Here is a 19,352-nt window from a genome sequence, read left to right as displayed (position 1 = left end):
TGCTCCCCTTAGGCTAATGAGGCCTAGGGTGTAATTTAACTCCACACCGATCACCACAGTGTGGGCCCAGGTGCAGCCACCGGTGATTTTTAATGGAAGAGAACTCGGAGTTGGAGAAAGGCTCTGCGTTGTCAGCCTGGGAGCCTGAAATCCTCCATTCATCCTCAGCACCAGCAGAAACGGCACGAGCCAGCACTGCAGCTAGTACTTACTGCAGCGACCTTGCACTGCTCCTCGCGCTGTACTGATGTGCAGACGGATCTGGATTTCTCCATAGGCTGCACAGACAGTTGTGAGACGTGGCCACAAGGGAGCGCTCTGCCTCCAGCAATGGGACTATAGCAGGTACCCAAATTATTGGGAGGGCTCAGGGACTGGGTGGGTGGGAGGATTGAGACCCAGGAGTGCATCTCCACTGATGTCCTGCTTACACCAGGGTCTGAATTCGGCCCTGTGTGTCTCATGAGCTGCATCTGTCCTTCGCGCCAATGCAACCCTGACAATACAGGGGCCAAGGTGAAAACTATGGAGCGAAGGGAGCAACAGAGAAAGGACGGAAGATGGTGACCACTAGGCATCTTGCGCAGGAGCATGGGGCGGATGCAGCCAGCCTGCCACTGCCAGGAAGGGAGCTAGGAGGGAGCCTGGAGCAGCCACCCGTCCCTGGGAACAGAGCCTCCGTTGGCAGAGGAAGGTGCAGAGCAGCTGCTCATTAGACAGGGGGATGGGACCACCTGGCAGGGAAGTCTATGGAGGGGAGCAGGAGGATGCCAGGCACCCACCATCCCTGTAGGCAGGAGAGTGCTCAGCTTCCAGGCCAAGGGAGGGGAACTGACCCTGATGCCTAAGACCCTCGTCCTGCGACTTACTGTCTGATCCCTTTGCTGACGCGTCCGAGGCGTTGTCAGGCTGCAGAGAGACTTGGAGCTTCTGCACCGTTCCTTCAACTGCTTGCAGCTTGCTCTGTGCCCGGAGATCTAGAAATCACACGTCTGCAGGTCAGCGACTGAACCGAACTGCGGCTGGAAACCAGCCATGCACCTAGAAGGAACATGCCCCGAGCATGAGCCTGTCCTCTATGACGTCTTTTATTTTAATCTTGGAATGCTCCTGGCACAGCCAAGGACCCGTTCGGGGCTCTCTCCTGGTGTATGTTACACCGTCTTAACGTAGGGCGTCAGCTCCTTGGAGGAGAGAGCTACAAACTCCATCAGAGCAGATTGAGATTAAATCTCACAACAAACTTCCTGACGGTGAGACCACAGGACCATGGAACAGACGCCTCAGGGGGTCATGGAAGCTCCTTCACTGGAGGTTTTCAAAAGGAGGCTGGAGCCGTCTGTCTGGGATGGGTCAGACACAACACATCCTGCATCTTGGCAGGGGTTAGACTAGATGCCCCTGGGGTCCCTTCTCACCCGATGGTTCTGTGATTCTATGACCTCATTTTACTGTGTGTTTGGGCAGCACCTAGCGCTATGGAAAGCTGAACCTAGGTGCAGCTTGTGGCCATCCAAGTGCTGATCCTGACAGCGCTGCTCCTGGTGTGTCTCAGGGGCCTGTGTGCTAACTGGAGACCCAGACCCTTAGAGGTGTTCAGGCCCCAAACTCCCAGTGATTTCTACGGAAACCAGGAGCCCAAATGCCTCTGAGGATCTGGGTTTGCAGACTAATGTCCAGCTGCTCAGATGGTGTCAATCTGACTTCAGAGGAGCTACTTCGATTTACACCTGCAGAGCATCTGTCCCTAAAAATCAGCCTTTCACTCCCCTTAGCGCTGCAGGGCCAACACAGCGATGCCCCAGGGAGCCAGCTTCTCTTCCAGCTTGTGCTTCATCAACAGGCTTGTGATCTAAGTGCTGTCTGCAGAATCTTTCCCACAATCCACCGTACGTGTATGGCTCCTTTCACGGCACTAGCTGAGCATCTCACAGTCTTTAATATATTATTTAATGTCGCACAACACCCCTGTGAAGTAGGGAAGTCTCCTCCCCTCATTTTACAGGTAGAGAACTGAGGCAGAGACAGGTCTCATAGATCTTACAGCCAGAAGGGCCCATCATGATCATAATCTGACCTCCTGCACATCGCAGGTCACAAAACCTCACCCACCCACTCCTGTAATAGTCCCATAACCTTTGGCTGAGTTACTGATTTAAAGACTTCAAGTTACAGAGACTCCACCCTTTACACTAGTTAAAACCTGCAAGTGACCCGTGCCCCAGGCTGCAAAAAATCTCAGGGTCTCTGCCAATCTGATTTCGGGGAAAATTCCTTCCCAACCCCATTGAAAGATGGATCAGGACCTGGTTAAATGGGAGACTACAACGGGTCTTGCTCAAAGGTGAACTGTCAGGCTGGAGGGAGGTTACTAGTGGAGTTCCTCGGGGATCAGTCTTGGGACAAATCTTATTTAACATTTTCATTAACGACCGTGGCACCAAAAGGGGGAATGCGCTACTGAAACTGGTAGATGACACAGAGTTGGGAGGTATTGCCAGCATGGAGGAGGACCGGAATATCATACGAGTAGAGCTAGACGACCTTGAGACCTGGAGTAGTAGAAATGGGATGAAATTCAGTAGTGCAAAGTCATTCACATAGCAATTAACAGAAATATTAATCCCCATCTTCTCCAAGTTGACTCATAATTTCCCATGGGGAACTGTATCAAATGCCCTGAAATCCAGACAGATGAGATCTACCCCATTTCCTTAGTCTAAAAAATCAGTTATCTTCTCAAAGAAAGAGAAAGCTGGTCTGGCATGATCTACCTTTTGTAAAACCGTGTTATATTTCATCCCATTTACTGTTAACCTCTATGCTGCTAACTACTTTCTACTTCCAAAATTGTTCAAAAACCAATTGAGGTCAAACTAAATGGTCTGTAGTTTCCTGGATCACTTCTTTCCTGTTTCTAAAAAATAGGAACTCCATTAGCAATTCTGCAGTCATAGGGTCTGACCCCTGAGTTTATGGATTCACTAAGGCCTGGTCCACACTAAGAAGCGGGGTCGAACTAGGGTACGCAAATTCAGCTACGTGAATAGCGTAGCTGAATTCGAAGTACCCTAGTTCAAACTACTCACCCGTCCAGACGCCGCAGAATCGAAGTCCGCAGCTCCAAGGTCGACTCCGCTACCGCCTTTTGCAGTGGTGGAGTACCGGAGTCGACCGCGGCGCTTCCAGAGTTCGAACTATCGCGTCCAGATTAGACGCAATAGTTCGAACTCTGAGAAGTCGAACTCACCGCGTCGACCCGGCTGGTAAGTGTAGACTAGCCCTAAAAATCCTTGCTGGTGGACTTGCAACTTCACGTGCCAGTTCCTTTAATATTCTTGGATGGAGATTATTCAGTTTGGTCCTATTAAGCTGTTCGAGTTTGACTTCCATCTCAGATGTGGTAATTTCTACTTCCTTATCCTCATTCCCATTAACCAGCCTGTCACTACCCATAAACTCCTCATTCCATTTATTAAAAACGGAGGCAAAGTATTTGTTTAGGCATTTGCCCATGGCTAGATTATCTCCAATCTCCAACACACCCTCATGTCGGGCAGTCCCTTTTTGTTTATATGGCTCTAGAACCGTTTACTGTTGGTTTTAGTTCCCTTTGCAAGGTCCAGCTCTGCTTGGCTCTCAGCAGTTCTCACTTTTCCCTGCACTTTCTGATCTCCAAGACGTGGCTTTCCTTGCTGATCCATCCCATCTTCCATTCCTTGTAGGATTTCTGCTTTCTCTTAATCACCTGTGTGAGATGCTTGTTCATCCAGCCTGGTCCACAAACTTGCCTAGGAAGTTTTTCCCCTTGCTTGGGATGCAGGCATCAGAGAGCTTCTGTAACTTGGACTCAAAGTAATTTCAAGCCTCCCCCACTTTCAGATCCTTGAGTCCTTCTGCCCAGTCCATTCCCCTAGTTAATTGCCTTAATATTTTAAAGTTTCCCATTTTGAAAACAAGCCCCCTAGTTGCAGACCTAGTTTTGTTTATCCTTCCATTTAGTTGATACCAAATCAGCTCATGATCACGTGAACCAAGGTTGTCCCCTACAGCCAGTTCTTCTCTGGAGGTCCTTCCTACTCACCAACACTCAGTCTAAAATGGCAGCACCCCTTCTTGGTTTGGTGACTATTTGGTGAAGAAATCTGTCAGCTCTCACAGCCAGGAAAGTTTGGGCCCTACCATTATGATTAGCACTTGTCCTCCGATCTATATCCGGGAAATTAAAGTCTCCCATAATCACACAGCCCAGGAGTATATATTTCATTGAAGGTATTCCAAAGGTCTCTATCTATATCCACATAGGATCCTGGGGGTCTGTAGCAGACCTCAAACACTATCTCAGGGGAGCTTCTGGTAACTTTCTTCTCCAAGAAGCAGCAAAGAATCCTGTGGCACCTTATAGACTAACAGAAGTTTTGCAGCATGAGCTTTCGTGGGTGAATACCCACTTCTTCGGATGCAAGCAGTGGAAATTTCCAGGGACAGGTGTGTGTATATAAGCAAGCAAGAAGCAAGCTAGAGATAACGAGGTTAGATCAATCAGGGAGGATGGGGCCCTGTTCCAGCAGCTGAGGTGTGAAAGCCAAGGGAGGAGAAACTGGTTCTGTAATTGGCAAGCCATTCACAGTCTTTGTTTAGTCCTAAGCTGATGGTGTTAAATTTGCAGATGAATTGGAGCTCAGCAGTTTCTGAGCATGGTTCCAACCCATGCAACAAACCTCGATGCCAACTCTGCCCACATATCTACACCAGCAACACCATCACAGGACCTAACCAGATCAGCCACACCATCACCGGTTCATTCACCTGCATGTCCGCCAATGTAATATATGCCATCATATGCCAGCAATGCCCCTCTGCTATGTACATCGGCCAAACTGGACAGTCTCTAAGGAAAAGGATAAATGGACACAAATCAGACATTAGGAATGGCAATATACAAAAACCTGTAGGAGAACACTTCAACCTCCCTGGCCACACAATAGCAGATGTTAAGGTGGCCATCTTACAACAAAAAAACTTTAGGACCAGACTTCAAAGAGAAACTGCTGAGCTCCAATTCATCTGCAAATTTAACACCATCAGCTTAGGACTAAACAAAGACTGTGAATGGCTTGCCAATTACAGAACCAGTTTCTCCTCCCTTGGCTTTCACACCTCAGCTGCTGGAACAGGGCCCCATCCTCCCTGATTGATCTAACCTCGTTATCTCTAGCTTGCTTCTTGCTTGCTTATATATACACACCTGTCCCTGGAAATTTCCACTGCTTGCATCCGAAGAAGTGGGTATTCACCCACGAAAGCTCATGCTGCAAAACTTCTGTTAGTCTATAAGGTGCCACAGGATTCTTTGCTGCTTCTACAGAACCAGACTAACACGGCTACCCCTCTGATACTTTCTTCTCCAAAGTGATTTTGACCCACAAGTCTCTGATTTATCCGTTCCAGCACTTCTAATCTCTTTACAGTCAGTCTATCTGCTCAGTACTGTAACCCTTCTACCAGGCAGAGTTGACAGCAGCAAGGACCGAGTTCAGTACATAGCGGTTCCCTTTCAACAATACAATGCTCGAACCCCCACCCAAAGACTTGGGAAAATTACACACACACCCCTGGACGCCTCAAAAAAGGGTTCATAAACACAAATCATGAGCCAGAAGACTCACTCCCAAGCAGATGGAGCCGTGTCCTTCCCCCTTTGGTTCTTGAGTCCAGCAACCCAGAAGTCACCCTTCCCACACCCACAGTTTCTGTCCTTGGTCAGTGCAAACCCCCCTCCCCCCCCCCGGAGTTCAGAAGTTCATCTGTAGAGTTTACCTCCCAGTCTGGGTGGAAGGGGGGGAGGTATGGGAGGCACCTACATGCTCCACTGCTTGTGTCGCCGGCCGATTGCCAAGCCTCTCCGTGGGGTTCTGCTGCAGTCTTCATCGGGCCGCTCCTCCATCAGCCATCCTGTTAGCCGCTCCTCCGCCAGCTGTCCTGCTACCCACTCACCAATATGTCTTCAGGCCCCCCCACTGCTGAACACAGCTCTCAGTGATTTCAGCCCTTAGTAACTTCAGCTCTTTAGTGATTTCAGCTGATAGCAGGGGAGCCTCAGTGCCGGTGCACCTCTAGCCCAAAGTTGGCCAAATGCTGAGACCTAGATATCAGTGATTTCAGTTCTGCAGCATGTATCAAGACTCCTAATGGAGTCAAAATTAGCATTGTTATTACGCCATGGAGAGAGAAGGAGTCAAAGTGCCTCAGAAGGTGCCCACACTACCAGGTACAAATATTTGTCCTCAGCCGGGGGTCTTGTAGCCAGATGTGGTGTTCCACTCCTTTGGCACATCCCATGTTCCACTCATGCAGTGAGAACACCTTGGATCTTTCGCAAAGCTTCTTCCTCAGGCAATCCTTCCACTCCTCAGACAACGGTGCGTCCCCAAAGTCAAACTTTGCAGGATCCATCGCTGGAACTTCAGCTTCACACTGGGGTCTCACAGTGGTTTCAGGCTCAGAGATGTCTGCAATCTTCTGCTCTGGTTTTACAAGCACATTACGGCTTGTTTCATTAGCAATCAGTATAGTCACCTTTCCCTGGGCTTCAGCAGGTAGGGTTATGACTCCACTGAGAACCAGCACTCCTTTCCGGGAGCCCTCCCTCAGCCAGCTGCTCTACCATTGCTAATGTTCCCTTACTGCCTTTTAGGCAGGTACTCATGACAATCACCTCCTTTTCTGTCATTGCAGGCACCACTAAGGGGTCCAGGCCCACATACTTCAATGCTCCCACCGGTAAATCAGGCATCACTTTTTTTGTGTCTTCAATTTTTCTGTAGGCTGTGGCACAATGAATGCGTATCACCAAAGTGTTCAGGTATTGGTCCCCTGCTCGCTGTCTGCAGTAATCCGCAAGTACCTTAAATAGGCTGGAATTGGTCCCTATTTGCACAGACACATCAGAGACTCCTTTAGGGTCAGGGCATATTAAAGCAGAAGTGTCCACCTCCTGTCTTATCCCAGCGATCTCCTCTGGGAATTCCAGGTGTATTATGACAAAAAGTAGAATTAGTTATAAATATGTCAGCATCAAAGCTGGCAACCTTTGGCACAGGTGAGACTGGTCCCTGAACTTTGGGGAACCAAGGGGAGGAACTATCCACATCACATCACAGGTTTATCCGGCTTCTACAACTGGTTGGTAACCACAGGCTACACCACAACTCGAGGTCATCAAGAGAGCCTAGGTTGGCAGTTTGGGAGTGAGATAATCCTTATTCATATATTTAGAAAGTAAGTGTCATAACCCACTAACCTGTAGGAGAAGGGTCCCCATACAATTCTTAGGGTACGGAAACAAGATGTGGGTATAGTAGGTTGGGCCTGAATCAGGATCCTATAAAATACCTTGTAAGCAAGTTCTTGGGGGAGCTTCTTAGTTAGTTCTTTTCTTAAATTTTCTTCTTGTAGCTGCTTTGGACTTAGTTCTTTTCTTCTGTCTATCTATTCTATCTTCTATCACGCCATCAGCTCAGCTTGTGCAGTATAGTATAACTACCCACCATTCCTAACCATTGGGGAAGCCAGCACCATCGTGTAATCAGGCATGCCAGGAGTGAGGCTGGTCCTTCACCTCCTATTACTGGGTTCTCAAGGAAGGGTGTGAGTATGTTAGATTAAGATACTTATAATAGAAATGTTACCACCAGGAGTTCTGGAATTCTTTTACTGTTTTGCAGTTATAAGTTTCATTGCATTCCTTATTTTTATGTTAATGACAATAAAGATTTTATTAATTTGGTATTGTCCTCAGTGTATGCGTTCTTGCCAAGCACCCCAAGAATCCACTCCCAATTCACAACTCTGAGTTTTTGAACTTTGTAGTCTGAATTGGATAAGAATCTATACATCTTCTGGTCAGATGCAATCAGTGGCGAGCCATAAAAACTAACCCATCAAATTCAGGTCAACATATGGGGGAGCACCTTACGTGCTCCGCTTCTCGTGTCGACAGCCAATTGCCACGCCTCTAAGTGGGGTTCTGCTGCAGTTTTCACCGCAGTCCACTCCTCTCTGCCAGCTGTCCTGCTAGCCGCTCCTCTCCACTAGCCATCTGGCTACCCGCTCACCAATAAGTCTTCAGGCCCCCCCAACTACTTAACACAACTCTCAGTGATTTCAGCTGTTAGTAAATTCAGCTGTTAGTAGGGGAGCCTCAGTGCTGATGCACCACTAGCCCAAAATAGATCTAATGCTGAGATCTAGGTATCAGTGATTTCAGCTCTGCAGCATATGTCAAGACTCCAAATGGAGTCAGAATTAGCTCTGTTATTACACCATGGACGGAGAAGGAGACAAAGTGCTGTTTAAGGTCCTCAGACAGGACTTGTCCTACTAGGTACAAACACCTGGCCCCAGCCTCTCTACATTCACTGGGTTTTGGAACCCATGTACCTTGCCTAGCGAGTGCTACTTGGTTGAGGGCGAGTCCCTCCATCATAAAAGTTCTACTGTCCTTGATTCACCAGCATAACAACACTTCATTCCTCCTGCCCCAATAACAAAGACACTGGGGGTCCCACAGCAGCCAAAGTGACCATTTAGGCCAGCAGCCCATCATGCTAGGCAGGGTGGGTGTGCCCATGCAAACGAGATCAGCCCCTGAAGTCCTTCTACACAGCTCACCACCAGATGTCAGGGTAGAGCCCATTCTGACTCTGCTTACATCAATATACAACGCTACTGCACCACCTTCACCTTCATTTCTGTCTTTCCTCAACAGCACATACTCTCCATTGTCTGTACACCAGTCCTGGCTACTATTCCACCGTGTTTCTGTTGTTCCTGTAACATTTGGTTACATTAGGATCCTCTTCAGCCTCAGGTCCACATCCCATAACTTAGCTCCCGGCAGACAGCTCACCCTTCTGTTCCCTGGATCAACTCTGCTGCCAGGCCTGTCCATTCTTCTTAGTAAGGAGTCACCATCACGTAGACCTGCCTCTTCCTGGTGTTGGTGCCATTCTCCAGCCTTCCTCCTCTTCCTTCTGAATGCAAGTCCCCTTCTCTTTTGTTCTCCCTTGTAATCTACTGCAAGTCATCCTCTGTCCTACTGGGGCTCCGAACTCTGGGTATGTACAGTGACTCTTCCCCTCTTCTTGTGGGACTAGCTGCTCTTCTCTGCTTCCTGGCCCTCCCACCTTCTGCTACTCCCTGCTGCAACCTTCTTCACTTTCCAACTCAGCAAACCTGTTCCTGAGCTCTACTTCTCCTTCACTAGCTGGTCTTTTCCTCTGCCCGGTTCTCATCATCACGTTTCCACTGCCCACTTTACTCACCCAGCAGTCTCCCCTCCACATTCTCCAGTCCAGCTTGGATCTGCCAGTCCTGAGTTTTCCCTTCAGCCTCCTCTCACCTTCCCTCCATCATCTGCTCGAATCCCCTTCAAAACTCAACCATAGTTTCCACCTGCATCTCCAAACCTCGGCTCTTCTCTTCCATCAGCTCTCAGGCGGCGCTTCATACAAACAAGCTCTTTTCAGGTACCTGCTCCAGGATCATCCCGCAGCTTCCACATCTGGTCATCTTCACTGTCTGTTCCATTGCTTGGGTCACTACCACTGCTGCCTCTGTATCTGTCACACCCTTCCTGCCTAAGCGCCTGCCAAGGAGAAAGAAAACCGCACACCACAGAAAAGCAGAACGTCACCGCCCCTCCCCCAAACTTTCCTTACAATCCCGCACGCTAACTCCCCTGTTCCCAGTTGTTTGCTGGCTTCTTTCCCACGGCTTGGCTGCCTTTGTAGGCCCCCTAACCAGGGAAGCCCCTCGCCCGATCTGATGTGATCACAGGCTCTGCATCTCTCAGCGCACGACCCGTACCAGCCTCTGCAAACTGAACACCGCAAACCAGCAAACTCTCAAGTACCCAATCGCCAGAGGCGATGCATAGGGGGTGTGTGCAGGGTGAAGCACCCCCACCCCCGATTTCTGCTTGGCATGCCAGCGGGGAGAGGAGGAAGAGGGGCTGTGTCCTTCTCCCGCTGACGCTGACCCCTGGCATGCTCAGCCCCATCCCTGGCAGCCGGGCCCGGGCAGGGAGTGGAGGGGGCAGGACCAGCCACTTCTCATGTCGGCCGCTCAGGGTCTCTGCTCTGTGCAGTGCAGCGGCAGCCTGAGAGAGCCTGGTGGGGAGGTGGCGGGAGCTACTCCATCAAGGCCAGGCTACCAGGGACAGGGGTCGAGCAAGCTGGAGTCCCCTGACCCCCCGGCACGTTTCCGGCTCATTCATCCCCTGTCCCCAGCAGCAGGGCCCTGGTGGGGGCATCCTGGCCCTGCGCCCCCAGCCAGGCTCTCAGCGAGCTGCTGCACTGCACAGAGCAGTGACCTGGAGCGGCCGGCTTCAGCCGCATGAGACGCGGCTCCCTCCTGCTCCTCGCCCGGGCCCAGCTGCCAGGGAGACTGGCCGAATGTGCTGGGGGGAGGCGCGGTGGGAGAAGGACAGAGCCCCCCGCAGGTAACTCTGGCGGGGTGGGTAGTGCATGATGGTCCTGGGCTGGGCACGGGGGTCACTGGGCAGAGGTGTTGTCTAACCTGTTCTTAAAAACCTCCCATGATGGGGGTTCCACAGTCTCCCCAGGTGACCTGTGCCAGTGCTGGGCCATCGTTAGACTTAGAAAGTTTGTGCTAGTATCAAACCAGCAGGGCAAGATCTTACAGCTCCATTCAAACTCCCTGGAGCAGGAGATTTATTTGGAGGGACAGACTGGAAACCCGGTCGATATTCTGCTGAAATGTGGGGGTGCCCCTCCCCTCCAGTCGAGCCAGCTGGCCTGTATGGAAGTTGGCAAACGTTGGGCGTGGAGCTGCAGTTGAACTTACATAGAAGCGTCACAGCAAGGAGGGACGTGGCCAGGGCCAGACTCAGGAGGAGAAGGACAGGAGTGACGATGCCCCCTGCCCTGTGCCGCCAAGGGACTGATGTCTTGGAAGGGTTTCCTTGAAGGAGAAGAAGAAACGTATCCATGGAAAGTTACAGCTCAAATGCTACTGACCAAGGAAACTACATCCCCCAAATCTAATACCTGCTCAGCCTCCTATTCCCTCATTGTGGTTAACAGCAACAGCGGAATCAGGCCAAATAAGGTCAGAACTGACCAGAACTCGAATGTGAAAAGCGACCCTCCCTAAATCAGGAGTGACTCTAGTGCCAGGCAGGCGTCCTGTGAGAGAGATCTGGGAGCAGGATTTCCCCTCTCCCTAAGCATTTCTTGAGAGGGAAGTTCAGGGATTGTGAAGTCCAGGCCGAAAGGAGTATTGAGAAAAGGAACCTGAAACAAGTTATGAAATATGAATACAACAAGGCAGTGAAATGAGGGGAAATGATTCTTTGCAGGAGAAAAGTGGGGCTGACAGCAGCAGTGTGCTCAGAAGGGCCTTTCTACAGCATCCCTGTCTAATAACCCATCCCCAGGATGCTGGGCTCCTCCCTGCAAGGCAGCCAAGGGGCGAATCACAGGGCAAAGCCAGAAGACTGTGTCTCCCCTGCACATTAAAGGGAGAAGACTAGAGCTGCATTCGAGCCAGGATCTATGTGTAGACAGAAGTAAGTGTGCTCGGTGTGCTCTGGATTTGGTCTCCTCAAGGTGAACGGCAGCTGCTTGGAGACACAAGACTGTCAGATTCTCCTCTCCCTGAAAGTCTCAGCCTGACGCACCCCCTGCCTGTCTGATCTGGGCCTCAGCCATTAGCTCGCGCCGCTCCCCCATGGGGCGTGGTTCCTGGAACCAGCAGACAACACTCAGATGCCCAGATAATCCCCTTAAATTGCAGAAGTGGCTTCTCTCACGCTAACCAAAGGGTGAAGCTGCCTCTCACTAATGTACTGAGTTTACAGTTCTCAGCCTTTCCTGAAACAGATTCTGGGAGGAGCTTCTCTGTCACCCAGCACAGGCTACATTTCCCTTGTGTTTTCCTTTGTTGCTGCAGAGAGCCTAGCTGAGCTCGGTGCCTACGGCCGCACCCTCCACTTCCGTCAGCCCCGTCTCCCTGCCTGTCTCCTGACCCTTCCTGGGCGTCTTTCATGTGTTCAAATCCAGAACAGCTGCCGCACGGCATCTGGATTGCACTGAAACCAAAGGGGATAAACAACCCCCGGAGCAGGCCCTTGTTCAGCTGACACCTGCACAACCAAACGTAAGAACATAAAAACGGCCAGACTGGGTCAGACCAAAGGTCCATCCAGCCCAGTGTCCTGTCTGCCAACAGTGGCCAGTGCCAGGTGCCCCAGAGGGAATGAACAGAACAGGGAATCATCAAGTGATGCAGCCCCTGTCACGCAATCCCAGCTTCTGGCAAACAGAGGCTAGAGACACCATCCCTGTCCTTCCTGGCTAATAGCCATTGATGGACCTATTGGCCATGAACTTATCTAGGTCTTTTTTGTAGTCTGTTATAGTCTTGGCCTTCAGAACATCCTCTGACAAGGAGTTCCACAGACAGACTGTGTGTTGTGTGAAGAAATACTTCCTTTTGTTTGTTTTGCCCTTTTCTGAAACTTTTCCAATTCCAATATATCTTTTTTGAGATGGAGCGAGCACTTGTGCACGCAGTATTCAAGATGCAGGTATACTATGCCTTTATATAGAGGCAACATGATATTTTCTGTTTTATTATCTGTCCCTTTCTTAATTATTCCCAACATTCTGTTGGCTTTTTTGACTGCCGCTGCACATTGAGTGGATGTTTTCATAGAACTATCCACAGTGACTCCAAGATCCCTCTCTTGAGTGGAAACAGCTAAGTTAGACCCCATCATTGTATAGTGTGATGGAGCAAGGCCGGATGGCTACAGGAAAGTACTGAGGAGCAGGTATGTTAGCTCCAGGCTAAGCAAATCCCTAGTACCATGGGAACCAAAATGGCAGTTGCTCCAGGCTAATCAAGGCACTTGGGGCCAATTAAGAACTTTCTAGAAGGCACCGGAGAGAGCTACATTGATTGGAGCACCTGCAGCCAATCAGAACAGGCTAATCAAAGCACCTGGGGCCAATTAAGAACTTTCTAGAAGGCACCGGAGAGAGCTACATTGATTGGAACACCTGCAGCCAATCAGGACAGGCTAATCAAGGCACCTGGTATAAAAAGGGGAGCTCACTCCAGTCTAGGGAGGAGGAGCCAGAGGAAAGAAGTGCATATGAGGAGCTGGGAGCAAGAGACACAAGGAACTAAGAACTGAGAGGGGGTACTACTGGAGGATTGAGGAAAACACCACACAATCAAGCAGCATCAGACACCAGGAGGATCCTGTGGTGAGGATAAAGAAGGTGTTTGAAGGAGGCTATGGGGAAGTAGCCCAGGGAGCTGTAGCGGTCAAGCAGCGGTTACACGTAGCACTATAGAGACTGCTGCAATTCACAGGGCCCTGGGCTGGAACCTGGAGTAGAGGGCGGGCCCGGGTTCCCCCCTAGCCCCACTACTCCTAATCAGACATAGGAGTAGTTGATCCAGACTATGGGTTTCATCCAAGGGGAAAACCACTAAGGGGAAGAAATCCGCCAATAAGCGCAGGACCTACTAGAGGAGAGGAGGAACTTTGCCACAACGGTTACAGTTGGGATTATGTTTCCCAAGGTGCATCACTTTGCATTAATCTACACTGAGTTTCATCTGCCATTTTGTTGCCCAGTCACTCAGCCAAAGCCCTGAGAGGGGCCCCTTGTGCTGGGAGCTTTAGGAAAACAGCCTGGTCCTTATCTCAGAACTTCCAACTCCATTTGCTTCTTGTCCTAGAGGAACAAGTTCCCTTCCCCCACATCCCCAAGCCCTGGGGAGAACCCTTCTCTGCTAACACAGCTACGTCTCCCTGCCCCTGCTCACAGTTAGATGCGTGTGCTTGGGCAGGGAAGGGGCAGAGGGTAAGGAAAGGAGGTGTCACTGTGAAATGGGGGCATGAGAGGGAGATGGTCCCCAGAGATGGGGGCTGTGAGGATTCGACCCTGGTGATCTCCTCCTGGGAGAGGCTGATGGTGGCAGTGAGCTGGGGAGGGGGAGCCTGGCTGGCTTTTATGGCCAGCCCATGGCACTGCGCTGCCCGGCAGGAGGCTGGGATGCTGTGCAGGGACTCCCATCTCTCCCCCTGTGCCCTTCTCCCGTTGGGGACTGGCAGGGGAGAGAACGCACTGGGAAGCACTGACCGAGCACCCTCGCCCACTGCCCGTGGTGCTGTCTGGCCAGCACAAGGCTGAGCTCTGGGTTCGTGGTCAGTGGAGCAAGTGGTCGCTGCCCAGGACGCTCATGCAGAGACCACAAAGCCAAGGAGAGGCCAGCGGGAGTCCAGGGTCCGGTGCAGCCTCTTGTGTTTACCTTTGGGCTGGGGAGCAGCTTCCGTCATCGGCATGTTCTCATAGATATTGTCCCTGGCCATTGTCCTGCCTTCGCACTGAGCCGAGCCCCGATCACTGGCCTGTGGGTCCTTTCTGCAGCCTGCTGGGTTAGAGCCTCCCTCTGACAGCAGCCCTGGCCAGAAATAGAAATGGGAAGTGATGCCTGGTGGTTGGATGAGGGAAGGAGGGGTAGTGGGAGGTCTGGAGATAAGAGATGGTTACATGGGGGAGGGCATGGAGGGGAGAGACGGGTGGATGGGGGAAGGAGGCGTGAGGGAAGCGGATGACAGCGCTCTGTCGGCAGTGCCTGGCCATAGATGCTGGATCTAGGGGGGCTGCCGCACCCCCTGGCTGGAGGCAGTTTCCATCACATGCAGAGGTTACAGTTCAGTTCAGTGGCTCTCAGCACCCCACTATTCACATTGTTCCAGCCCCCTGGGCCCAGCCTTTCATGGCCCCCTCTTGCGGGTGGGGCTCTGGTGAGAGCGTAAAGGCATCATCCCCGTGCGCGGCGCGTGCGATTGGCTGTCGGAGGTCGTGCAGCGGAGGGGCTGGGCCTGGGGCAGCCTGGGCCCTCTCCCCTCCTGGGATACCCCCAGCTCCGCCCCAGCCATGGCATCCTGCTCTGTGTCCTGGGCCCGCTTGTGTTGTGGGGCCTCCAGCGTCATCCCGCTGAAGCACGGTGAGGGGCAGGCTGGGGGCAGTGTGGGGGCCAGGCCTGTGTCCTGCTCCTTGCCTCCAGACCACGTCCTCTCCCCCCTGACCGTGGCACCCTGGGCAGTCACCCACATCGCCCGCCCCGAAGGCCGGCCCTATGCTGGGGCATCCACGACTGTCCAAATCTGCATCTTTTTCCTATGTGTGACCATCCACGGGTGGGAGTTCTGCTGTCCAAAGAGACAGAACCTGCTCACTGCTCCGGCGGTAACATGGGATGAGAGGGGGCACGTGTGGAATCAAAGGTTAGCGTGTTACACAAGCATCCTGGTGAGTACGAGCAGCACTGGCACAAGCAGTAGCCACTTTGTAGCGTAGACACGGCCTCGGTAGCCATCTCTGGGGCTGTACAGGAGGTTTCCAGGAAGTTTGCAGGTTCCACATTCACTGAGAGTGGAGCCGATCAGAGCTCAGGGGGGAAGGTTACAAACATGGGAGCTAGAGACAGTCTCCTCTCAGTGCTTTGGCTGGGTGATTGCGAAATAAAATGGCAGATGAAATTCAATGTTGATAAATGCAGAATAACACACATTGGAAAACATAATCCCAACTATACTTATAACATGATGGAATCTAAATTAGCTGTTTCCACTCAAGAGAGGAATCTTGGAGTCATTGTGGAGAGTTCTATGAAAACATCCACTGAATGTGCAGCGGCAGTCAAAAAAGTGAACAAAATGTTGGGAATCATGAAGAGGGACAGATAATAAAACAGAAAATATCTTATTGCCTCTATATAAATCTCTGGTACACCCACCTCCTGAATACTGCATGCAGATGTGGTTTCCCCATCTCAAAAAAGATATATTGGAATTGGAAAAGGTTCAGAAAAGAGATTAGGAGTATGAAACAACTGCCATATTAGTATAGATTAATAAAACCAGGACTTTTCAGATTGGAAAAGAAACGACTAAGGAGGGATGTCACTGAGATCTATAATGTCATGACTGGTGTGGAGAAAGTAAATAAGGAAGTGTTATCTACTCTTTCTCATAACACAAGAACGAGTTCATGGAGGATAGGTCCATCACTGGCTATTAGCCGGGATGGGCAGGGATGACAGTCTTGTGTCTCCAAGCAGCTGCCGTTCACCTTGAGGAGACCAAATCCAGAGCTCACCGACCACACTTACTTCTGTCTACACATAGATCCTGGCTCGAATGCAGCTCTAGTCTTCTCCCTTTAATGTGCAGGGGAGACACAGTCTTCTGGCTTTGCCCTGTGATTCGCCCCTTGGCTGCCTTGCAGGGAGGAGCCCAGCATCCTGGGGATGGGTTATCAGACAGGGATGCTGTAGAAAGGCCCTTCTGAGCACACTGCTGCTGTCAGCCCCACTTTTCTCCTGCACAGAATAATTTTCTCATTTCACTTCCTCATTGTTTTGATATTTCATAAGTTGTTTCAGGTTCCTTTTCTCACTCCTTTGTGCCTGGACTTCACAAGCCCTGAACTTCCCTCTTAAGAAATGCTTAGGCAGGGGGGAAATCCTGCTCCCAGATCTCTCTCACAGGACGCCTGCCTGGCACTAGAGTCACTCCTGATTTAGGGAGGGTCGCTTTTCAGATTCTCACTCTAAATGTTGATTCAAGCAGGCTGCAGGCTCTTAAGGGCCTTCCACAGTCTAAACATCCCAAGAAGAGGTGATGCTATTTGTGCAGAGGTGCTCAAAAAAGCAAACAGGATGTTAGGAATCATTAAAAAGGGGATAGAGAATAAGACAGAGAATATATTATTGTCCTTATATAAATCCATGGGATGCCCACATCTCGAATGCTGCGTACAGATGTGGTCTCCTCATCTCAAAAAAAGATATACTGGCACTAGAAAAGTTCAGAGAAGGGCAACTAAAATGATTAGGGGAAAGATTAAAGATGCTAGGACTTTTCAGCTTGGAAAAGAGGAGACTAAGTGGGGATATGATAGAGGTATATAAAATCATCAGTGATGTGGAGAAAGTGGATAAGGAAAAGTTATTTACTTATTCCCATAATACAAGTACTAGGGGTCATCAAATAAAATTAATAGGCAGCAGGTTTAAAATAAATACAAGGAAGTTCTTCTTCACGGAGCACAGAGTCAACTTGTGGAACTCCTTGCCTGAGGAGGTTGTGAAGGCTAGGACTATAACAGCATTTAAAAGAGAACTGGATAAATTCATGGAGGTTAAGTCCATTAATGGCTATTAGCCAGGATGGGTAAGAATGGTGTCCCTAGCCTCTGTTTCTCCGAGGATGGAGATGGATGGCAGGAGAGAGATCACTTGATCGTTGCCTGTTAGGTCCATTCCCGCTGGGGCACCTGGCACTGGCCACTGTTGGTACACAGGATACTGGGCTAGATGGACCTTTGGTCTGACCCAGTATGGCCGTTCTTATGTTATGTTATGTTCTTATTTTAGATTGAGTGTTGGTGAGTAGGAAGGACCTCCAGAGAAGAACTGATCCGGGAAACCACAGACCTTTTAGTCTGACCTCAATTGTATGCTAGATCTTTTAACTAATTTGGAAGGAGAAAGTAGTTAGCGGCATAGAGGTTGTCATAGGTCTCACCCCCACTTAGAGCTGTTGGGTTCCAAAATGGGGACCTGCCTTGGTTTCCCTCTAAACTAAAATCCTAATTTAGATCTGGTAAAAGCTGCCACCACCCAATAAGGTACGTGTATTGGGACACAGTCCTTCCCCAAAATCCTTGGGGATCCCAAGAGCCCCAAATCCATGGAGTTCTTACACCCAGGAGAAATAAACCATTCCCCCCTGCTTCCTCCCCCCTCCCTTTTCCTAGGAGAGAGATACCTTGATTCAAACTCCTTGAATCAAACACAGGAGGAACTCTCTCTTCCCCCCTCCCCTTCCCCTGAATTTCCACAAGAGAAGGAATTAACCAAGTCCAAAGAAAAGAAAAGAATTTATTAAAAGAATAAAAAGAAAGTAACTTGTCTCTGTAATCCAAGATGGAACAATACACAGGGTCTAAACTTATTAATCTCTGGAGAGAATCCCCCCCTCCTTTCTTTCTCAGTAAAAGCAAAGTAACAGCAAACAGAAATAAAGAATTTCCTTCAGCAAACACACAATTGCAAATGTAGAAATCAAAATATAAGACTAATCCGCCTTTCTAATTAATACTCACTATTGGATAGTAGGAACTACTCCAGGAGAACTTGGAGACATGACTGGCCTCTCTTAGATCCAAAGAGAGCACGAACAAACCAACAAAGAACACAGACAAAGGCTTCCCTCCACAGAGATTTGAAATTATCCTGTGCCTTGATTGGTCCTCTGGTCAGGTGTTTCTCAGGTTACTGAGCTTGTTAACCCTTTCCAGGTAAAAGAGATCTTAACCCTGATCTGTTTATTTATGACACGTCCCCCAAATAGCAGAAAATGGGGGAACCACACTGGAGGTGATTTCCTTCTAGAACTTTAAAATAAACAGATTAACAAAACACATGCACTATTACATATACTACTAAGTATGTAAACAACAAGATATTTGACATATAAGAACACCTTTTAACCATTTGACCGGACATACTTGGCAACGTCCTTGCCCATCCCCTCCCAGTGGAAGGACTTCCCCAACCTCTTCTTGGTTTTGTTCACCCCAGAATGACCACTGGGATGTCATGGCCCAAGCTTAAGAGCTTGTCCCGGTACTTAGTTGGAACTACCAACTGTTTTTGAGGATTCTGGTCTTTCTGGTGTCCACCAGAAAGAATCTTGTTATATAAAAGTCCTTGTTTTACAACAAACCGGGATCGATTAGAAGAGCTGAGAGGTGGTGGGTTGCTCCATGCCGCCGCCCAAGCTTTCTTAAGGCTGTCATCGGCTTCCTGCTTAGTCTGGAACTGTTCCCTTGAGGCTGGAGACACCAGTTCCTCCGTAGACTGTGGACTTGGGCTGGGTCCCTCTGGAAGCGATGTAGGTGATGAGGTTGTTTCCGTTGACTGTGAACCGCTCTCCGCTGGTGCACAAGGTGATATTTCAGGCTCTGGCTGAGCCTCTTGGGTAGAGTTGTCTGCTGCTTCTGCCAGTTTAGGCCCGTTGGTGCCCCCTGGCGCTGGTTCTGCCGCTGGTTGCTCTTCCAGTTCCGGTCCTGGGACTGGATGTACTATGGCTGTTGTAGTTGTTGGCATGGGATCCGGTTCCACAACCTTGGTCTGGGTCTCTGGTAACACAGACGGGGCCCTGGTGGACGGCTCAGGGACAGGGATGGGAGTGGAAGCTTGTCTGGCCTGACTGTGGGTGACCACTCCCCCCCTCT

At 50.2% G+C, this 19,352-nt stretch overlaps 1 protein-coding gene and 1 long non-coding RNA gene across 2 annotated transcripts in view; one reads left to right on the top strand and one right to left on the bottom strand.

The window, feature by feature from the left end:
* Positions 1 to 19,352, top strand: part of LOC120393596 (C-type lectin domain family 4 member F-like) — a 117,960-nt gene that overhangs the window by 22,031 nt on the left and 76,577 nt on the right. The window lies entirely within an intron of this gene.
* LOC120393599 lies at positions 9,364 to 14,480 on the bottom strand. The gene is made up of 3 exons (XR_005592085.1): positions 14,353 to 14,480; positions 10,870 to 10,986; positions 9,364 to 9,649 (listed from the first exon to the last, which is right to left on the bottom strand). It is a non-coding gene; the product is annotated as an uncharacterized LOC120393599 (long non-coding RNA).

The sequence above is a fragment of the Mauremys reevesii genome, unplaced genomic scaffold, assembly GCF_016161935.1.
Source record: "Mauremys reevesii isolate NIE-2019 unplaced genomic scaffold, ASM1616193v1 Contig25, whole genome shotgun sequence".
Classification (NCBI taxonomy): domain Eukaryota; kingdom Metazoa; phylum Chordata; order Testudines; family Geoemydidae; genus Mauremys; species Mauremys reevesii.
Note: the sequence above shows the minus strand (reverse complement) of the source record. Positions and strands in the feature narration are given on the sequence as shown.